The sequence below is a fragment of the Nyctibius grandis genome, chromosome 4 (genome assembly GCF_013368605.1).
Source record: "Nyctibius grandis isolate bNycGra1 chromosome 4, bNycGra1.pri, whole genome shotgun sequence".
NCBI lineage: Eukaryota > Metazoa > Chordata > Aves > Nyctibiiformes > Nyctibiidae > Nyctibius > Nyctibius grandis.
Window position 1 is genome coordinate 31,523,530 of NC_090661.1, and position 8,629 is coordinate 31,532,158.

At 40.5% G+C, this 8,629-nt stretch overlaps 1 protein-coding gene across 5 annotated transcripts in view; it reads right to left on the bottom strand.

Moving 5' to 3' along the window:
- The window catches only part of PAPLN (papilin, proteoglycan like sulfated glycoprotein), a 63,532-nt gene extending 55,750 nt beyond the window's left edge, over nt 1-7,782 (bottom strand). For all 5 annotated transcript variants that reach the window (XR_011047982.1, XM_068398504.1, XM_068398505.1 and 2 more), the window contains exon 1: nt 7,654-7,782. The gene's annotated coding sequence lies outside the window, so the exon portion shown is untranslated. The remainder of the gene's footprint in view (nt 1-7,653) is intronic.
- Nucleotides 7,783-8,629: the final 847 nt, after the last annotated feature.

Genomic DNA, 8,629 nt, shown 5'->3' on the forward strand with positions numbered 1-8,629 from the left:
AGGGCCACAAAGGAGATGACTGGAATTTCATAACTCTGGACAGAACACAAGAACTCCAGTACAACTGGAAACTGGGATAAGCACCCTTATTGCAGGGCTTAACACTGAACCCACTCAGGAAAGAAGCTTTTGCCTTAACAAATAGAAGGTCTAGAAAAGACAGATAGGCAGTCTTGGAGATTTCTCTATAGTGGAGCCGGCAGTGAACTGCTGTAAAAATATTTTATTTAGTTACAAACTCTTATCCAGGGCCAGGCAGCCTTAGCCAGATCAGTCAAATCTTCATTAAGACAAGGAGTATGTTTCAGAATCAAGGGTAGTTTTAATGACTCCTATATTTACTTTATGTGTGCAAATCCTACCTTCCAATGCACAAACAAGGTTCAAGATTGCTTACTCAAACTTGGCCTCTTTTCCAAATAACCTCTCAACATCCATGTTCCTAGGGAAACAAGACCTACATTGCCTGTATATATATATATACGTAAAAATAACTTTGAATCAACTGGCTAATTTCACAGTTTAAAAAGCATAGTTACCTTTTGTTTGAGGGAAAAGATACTGGGCCGGAATGAAGAGACATACTGGACTTTTGACCCATTTAGATGATGACTTTTTCTTTTCAACACAAGGGAATCCAAATTTGAAAGAGATATTACAAATAACTCAGCCTCGTTTAAACAACTGCTTAAGCTGTTTAGACACTACAGAATCAGATCACAAAGTCAGATAAAACAGGTTTCATGAGTTCCATTGCTCATAGATTTACTGGTCTGTGTTTTTCTCTGCTCTTTTTGAAAGTAATTGGAGAGGCAGTGCTATGTAATTCTTCTCTGTTTAGCACATAAGACAGACCAGTCTTCTTTTGCCTGTGAACCACATTTCTAAATCACCCTTTGGCCAAAGACACGTACCACATATGTGGGTCAGGGACTGTTCTGGGAGTGGTTCATAGGCAGAAGATAAAGAGACCCCTTCGTGGTTCACACTTTTCTATTGCCAGACAAGATTTAGCTGGGCATGCGGGTAAGTGGCAAAGCCATCCAGCAATACTGGCTTTGCTTCAGCAGGTCCTTGCAGCTCATTTCATCTCTCAGCTGGGGATTTGAATTACCCAATGTGGATCTATTACTCACATCTGAGGCAGCCCTGACACAGAAGCTGCCTTTGCATGGCTTGTGAGCCACAGGTTGGCTGCCCCAGCAATTAATATTTGCCTGTTGCAATATAGATAGAAATTGCTGATTGTAAAGTTTGGCACATCCAGCACTAAAGCAGAAGTTGCCACTGTGATCCTGCTACTCGCACCTTTTCAGAATTTCCTTCCATGTCCTCTACTCCCAGCTTTACCTGCCTTTAACACATTGTATCTCACTCAGTTATATTTTTAGAAGTTGGTTGAAGAAAGTGGGAAGTCAGAAAGGATGATGATATGTTGCCCAGTTATCCACTGGAATACATTTTTTTAGCCATCAACTCAGAGCAAAGTCTTTTACCTTTTAGACTCATTACATTTTCTAAAGACATTCTGACTTTTTGTTTTGCTCCCAAAACATCCAGCATACCTTGGTTCCAGCTTGCTTTTGTTTGCTTTGTCTACTGAGAAGCACCTTTTAAGTTTCTGTAGAAGAGTTAAAAAGGGAAAATATATACATTCAGCAAAAAGGTGAGATGAAGACAGGAAGAGAAAGGGGCTCCATGGAGCAGGGATCAGGGGTAGGGAAAAACCTGCATGTACTTAGGCTGGGAGCCGAGTTGGGAGAGCATGAGGATCACGTCACACAGCCCAGAGGAACCAAGAATGCAATCACCCCTTCAGGCAAAGGATATCACATTCAAGATACTTCTTAATATGTCTGTTTTCTTCCCCAACTATAGTAAAACATCTGTTGTTTGACATTTTTCCAAAGAAAATCCTAGGCCTGATGTTCTTCGGGCTAGGGCGGATAAGCCAATTAACGTGCATGTGCCTGTTAAAGTGGGAGGATGTGGAATTTCCTTTGCCTTGACCATGCAATAAGCCACATTCATAAAGAGCTGTTTATATACAAAGCAAGGGATAAATGTTGTTTATAAACATGTGTTTAAACACAAGACTGGTTGAAAAGGCTTCATGGGAAAGGAGAGAGAATAAAGAAAAACAAGATGCAAGTGGACTGAGTAAAAGTTTTATGGAGACATCTTTACCATTGGTATCCAGATCTATTAATTCACTCCAAACACACACTAGGAGTTGAAGAATCCTCATCAAGAAAGTAGCCCTGCTGAGATATACTTTCAGCCATATTATCCATATTATGAAAGATAAACTTTTAGCTAGAATAAGTTTAAAATGCACCTTGTTTAATGAAAAAAAGTTACAAAAACTTACTAATGAGCACAGCAGCAGAGCACCAGCTGGCTAGAGAACTGAGTAGGGGTAACATACAAGCGTCTTCTATCTATACTGCTCTATCAATAGGCTTTCATCTCAGTCTTCAGCCTGATTCATAGCAGGCATATAAATCTGCACTAGGCCATCACTTAATGTGGCCGACTCAGACTGACAGTGTTTTTACAGAGGACATCTACAGCAATGCCAAGTTCAGCAACACCTGGGGAAGCTATAGCAGCCTCTGTTATGCAGGTTTAATCTGAATACTGAAATCACACAAGAGGCAGACCTGCTTCTTTCGCACTTTCCAAAATCCACAATGAAGTATCTAAGGCTTAGGTCAGTGAAGCAGCATCTTCCAAGTAAATGTGGTTACTATGCCAGCCCTTTACAGGAGCTAATAGAGTATTTCATGAGGACAATTTTCTGTCTACCTATTAATATCAGCTGAGATTCAATTTTCTGCAACTAGCCTTCCACTAATAGACTCGCAGCTAGAGATTTATTATAAGGAGTAAAGATAGGATTCTGCCTTCTATTTTTGTAGTCTCACTGTGCTTAGCTGTTAATTAAATCTGGGAGCACGTAGGGATAACAAGTGCACACAGACTCATTTAGACAGTTAACACTGCATCAAGAAGCCACACACTGCCTATGGAAAATACATGACTCAGGGAGCTGGGTCTCTTTAGCTTAGAGAAGAGGAGACTGAGGGGTGACCTCATTAATGTTTATAAATATGTAAAGGGCAAGTGTCATGAGGATGGAGCCAGGCTCTTCCCAGTGACATCCCTTGACAGGACAAGGGGCAATGGGTGCAAGTTGGAACACAGAAGGTTCCACATAAATATGAGGAAAAACTTCTTTACTGTGAGGGTGACCGAACACTGGAACAGGCTGCCCAGAGAGGTTGTGGAGTCTCCTTCTCTGGAGACATTCAAAACCCGCCTGGACGCGTTCCTGTGTGATATGGTCTAGGCAACCCTGCTCCAGCAGGGGGATTGGACTAGATGATCTTTCGAGGTCCCTTCCAATCCCTAACATTCTGTGATTCTGTGATAATGTTCCAAACACTAACATAATTGAAGAGGAATGGTTAACAACCTTTTGCATTTACTACTGTCCTGTCACAGCTCAAGCTTCCCTTACATGAGTTATTTAGCCTGATCTGAAATATTGCCTGACACTGAGCACTGCTGCTGTTTACAAACATGTTAGCCAGCTGAGACTAATCCCTTCCAATTCAAATTATCGAGAATTCTTTAGGAAAATAAAGGATTTCAATGCTGGAAAATGACTTCCAATTTTATTTAACTTCATTCCATCCTAAATATAAATATGGCAATCTTCTGCACTGTGCAAGGGGTTAAAAAATAAAAATAAGAAATGAGCGTTATCGCAAAAGGAAACTTTAAAACAATGCAAATTGTTTTCTGCCTCTTTTTGCAAGATCTATATCTCTGTTCACGGAGAGGATGTTAGCACTACATTCAACAGTACACTTGTAGTATACATAGAGAACACCTGTGTTACCTTTAAATAAGTTTGTTTGGGGACTAATGACATAGACAGGAAAACATGAGAGTATTTACCCTGAACCTCATGTGGGTTTTGATTGCTGCTGCCTCAACATTGTTTCTGGAACCTAAGATACTTTTTTATCTTTTAAAGCTAACTCAGTTTTAATTGTATATATCTGTAAACACACCAAGCACACCACACTTGCACAGGTAACTGTCTTCCCTAAGGAATCAACCTTATTGACTGTGATGCAGACATACCTTCAGTGGTATGAAGCAGGAATTACCCCAGAGAAGTCAGTGGGCTTACTCACATTACTCTGCAAGGGAAATGTGACTAACATGAGGAGAACTAAAAGAAATCATAAAGCAAAAAAAGCCCAAGAACTTTTGACTAACAAACTTAGAAGGCAGAACGTGTGCTAGTGGAATTAGGGCTGCAGTCTCTAAGGATACTGGCCCTAGCATCTTTCATCTGTCACTAAAAATTAACTTCATAAAAAGTGATCTTAGGAGGGTGCGATCACACTGCAGTGTCTGGAAAGATCTCAAAGGAAGCACATGCTTGACTGTGTGATCACAGCAAAATGACAACAGTGTGATCTAAAAATAAATTGGTTCTTTGCTCTGAAGCTGGTTTCTCCCACAGGTGCCCAAACCAGAGCATCCAATTACTGCTTTAAGGGCTAGGTAGAGAAATAAACAATCTGTGGATGGTACTTGTTTTCTATACATCATGACTACATGTCAAGAAGGCGAGATTGTTACTGTGTGAAAAAGCATAAACAAGCAGTTTGTACACAGACTATGCATATGAGTAGATACCCACTCAAATCCTTTTCTATTAAAGTCCCTTCTCAAATATCTAGTAACCATTATTATTCATCATCCAAGACAAGACTGGACCACCACAAATCACATTTCAGATCCGAGTGTTAAAAAATGAGACAGTGAAACTGTATCCAGCAGAGTATCATTTCCAGTGAAACAAGTTCTTTTGACAAGTCCATCATACCATGGGCATAACTGCAAATGACTGTACAGGATCAGAGCAATCTTCCATCACTGTCTAGGCTCAGTAGCTATGCTAGGTACACTGAGGGGTTTATCATCAGTTTTGTATAATCCTTCCCACAGACCTAAGAGCAAAGCAACTTATTTTCTCTGTAGTTCACTGAGCATCAATATGCTACTAGGAGAACATTTCCCCCTTCACTCAGCTAATGATGAGTCTATAACACGAATCATGAGGACTATTGTAATTGCATCCTATGTATTCTAGGTGCTGTTCTTATACAAAACAGAGCTCTCATCCTCTTAGAAAAAAGCTATTTGTTTGCTGTGTACTGATAAGTCATATGGTACATACATGATCTAATAAAATGGTTAATGTTTTGGTAACATTTAAAGCCTGAACAAAGAGAAAGCTTTCTAGCAGCCTAAGCCCTTCCTGTTTTGAGGCACAGAACAGTATTTTGCCTTATTTACATTGCATTCAGAAGAAGGTACCCTCAATCAAGATCAGAGTTTTTTTTTCCCCAGGTTCCCCATTTTAACAGAACATCTGTGTTTCATTAGAATAAAATTTGCTCTTTTAACTCAAACTCAAGTTCCACCAGGAAAAACAGTTGCAACAACATAACTTCTTTCCTATTTCCTAAACCCTTTCAGCAAGTCAGGGCACAACCATTCACACAGACTCCAACTGAATCTTGGTACCTAATTTGTGAGGTAAGTGATCCCTGAAGCAACCAGATTAGATGAGCTTTATCATTGTTCTCTTTTACCAAGCTGGCAAGCAGCTGGATCTGAGAGCGAGCTCAAAAACAGAGATACAGGATCTGCATCAAAAAGTACTGCACTTATTGAACAGCAACATTTGAGATCATCCATTCTCTAACTTCTCTATAGCATTATAGTACCATAATGATTGCTGCTTTCCCCTTAAAATTAAGACAACTTTGTTTTATACCACTATTTCGTATATAAATACAGAGAGAGACTAGCAAACAAAAATCTATACTCTTGCTTGAAAATCACCTCAAATCCTTTGTCACATACCTTTTCTCAAATGCTACTACAGAGTAACTAGCCCACCACCAGCATTTCTGTGAAGCCATCAAGCATTTACACTCATGAAGCAAAATATTTTAAAACCAAACACCTGTGAGGTGTCAGGATGCTCCACAGTGTGTGAGAACCTGAAAATACGCTTGAAAAAGAAGTCTCAATTATTTCACACCAGACAGGAAAGTATGCTAAAAGCAAAACTTCCAGATACAACAAATTTGCTCTTTGGGTTTTGTTTTTTTTTTGCATTTTATTAATCTTGCCATTTACTAACATGAACAAATACTAGTTTAAGCTAGTGCCATGCCAAAGATACATGGTCCTGTCTACCTTTGTTGCACATCACAAACACCTCCCTTTGCTCCCTATAACAGCAAAGCATTTGTCCTGAAAGGCCAGAATGAGGTTGTCCAACACACATGGCTGCATAGCACATCGGCTCCCTAACACGCTGCACCTCAGAAAAAATGGTTTTTCATGGCTGTTCTATCTACAGAGACTGGGAAATGCCCTTGCATTACAGAGGGTGGTATATCTCTAAGAAGCCAAGAGGAAAACAAATATTTAAGTGGCAAGCCAACTTACAGAGAAGCTGTTGAAGGGCCCTAAGTGCAATGCAGAAGGGATAAAACAAACTCCAAGTGTTGTGAAGACAATTCCAAAAGTAATAAAAGCAAAAGTGTTTACATACCCTCTTTAGGGTCTCTAAAGACAGACCTAAAGAAACATTCTGCGTCCCTAAGCTCCTGTACTAACACCAGTTATTCCTAGGCTTATGAACTCCATTCAAGGCTGACATTACCTTTGTCAAAGCTTTGAAACTCAGTTTTAAATCAACTCTCCTCTACCTCCACCTGACCACCCACAAGTAACACCAGGGCATCAGGCAAATCCACTGCCCTGCCACATTGCTATGGGCCCATTACCATCTCCATGCCAGGATAGGTCCCCAAAGCTGCCGCCTTGGCTTGCTTCATGCATCAGACTTCCTCAGGAATGAGAGATCCAGTCCTGCAAACCTCCCCTTTCCCAAACAGGTCCGTTGACTCTGACAGCATCGTTTGGCTGGGGAGAGCCTCCCAAACGGATCCTGTCCCACACAGCTGAAAGCGATGCAAGACTGATTAGGAGACACTCCCTCCCCTCAGCACCTGCTAGCACATGAACAGAAGCACCTGAGCACTCCAGGGGTGATAGTCAGGGAGTACAAGAGTCTTAGCACCTGGGCAGGCTTTTGTTCCTACCAGCAAAAATTATGTTTATCCAGTCAACATCCCTGCTATATTTGTCTGGCATCCTATCAAACTGATACCTTCGCCTTCCACCCCCTTGCTCCCCCCACCCATAATGTCAGGAACAGCAGTTTTGATTACATTAAGTCTCAGTGTAATTATCTGCGAGTGAAAGGGATTAATGTTCACCAAATACATGGAGTGTCTTTTTCCCTCCCTTCTAGGAAATAAAATTGTGCAGTCATAAGGACTCTGGTCTCTCCTCTCCCCTGTACTCTTTTAACTGAAGGAAAAAGATGGTGGGAAATAAAAAATAGTTTAAAAAGCACAAACAGCACTGAAAAGACTAATAGAAAACAGACGTCCAGGTGATCAGGAGACAGCCCAGAACACAAAGTCAACTCTTACCTTCTGCGTGTACCTGTGAAAGGTGAGTGCAAAAGTTGGAGACACTTACCCCACTCTGCAGCCAAGCCCCCAAAACCACTTTCCTATCCTTCTGGTTCAAACAGTGGCTCTTAAGCGCTCTTCTCTCCAGCTTCTGTTTGGTTACTAATCCTTACTGCACAGGAAAAGGAGAGTTGTATTTCATTTAACCCCTTCAGCCTCTGAGTTTCTTCACAAGAGTTTTTGCTTTTGCTTGGGAAAGCCAGAGTGGTAAGCGTGCACGCACGCATGCATGTTTTGGAATTGTTTCTAGCTCCTGTAATCTGTGTGTGAGCACACACATTGGCTCTAAACTGTGCCCTAAGTTACTGCAGGGGTGGGGCCCTTTGTAAGTAGTTTTATTTTAGCTGTAGGCAGCATATCAAAAGAGAGACAGTGATCCACTGATCCCTTTAGTGTTCATTTTCAGTAAGTTCCTAACTCTAAAAAAAAAATTCTTTAAATTAACTTTTACTTTAAAACTAAAGCCTGAATCACAGTTCACAGATAGATACGCTTTTGACCAAAGAAAGTTTGAACTTAAACACAATTTGCAGCTAGATCTGGCTCTAAGCAGTTAAGCAGATCCCTAAGGTCTGAAAATACCAGCACTTTGGATACAGACCTGAATTTAACCAAAGACAATGGCAGCTCCGGTTTCTCTATTTTCTCCTCTGACAAATGCCATGCAGTTCAGATAGCCTCTGAAAAATCCCACGAAGGAACAATTTAGCAATAGAAAAACTATTAAGGGAAAAGGAATCTAGTTGGATGCATTACAAGGAAAAACTTGTGCTGTTAATCATGTGGATACTAGAGAAATTATTGCATAACAACTTACGTGTTGCTGTTGTTGTTGTATCTGGAAAACAGATAATTCTCCCTTCTGTTGATTTTGTCCTCTGCTTAGTACAAAACAAATAAATACTGAAATACAGAGATCACTGATCTATAAAAGTAGATTCTGGTCCAGCAATTATAACAGCTACCAGCATTTCAACCCTACT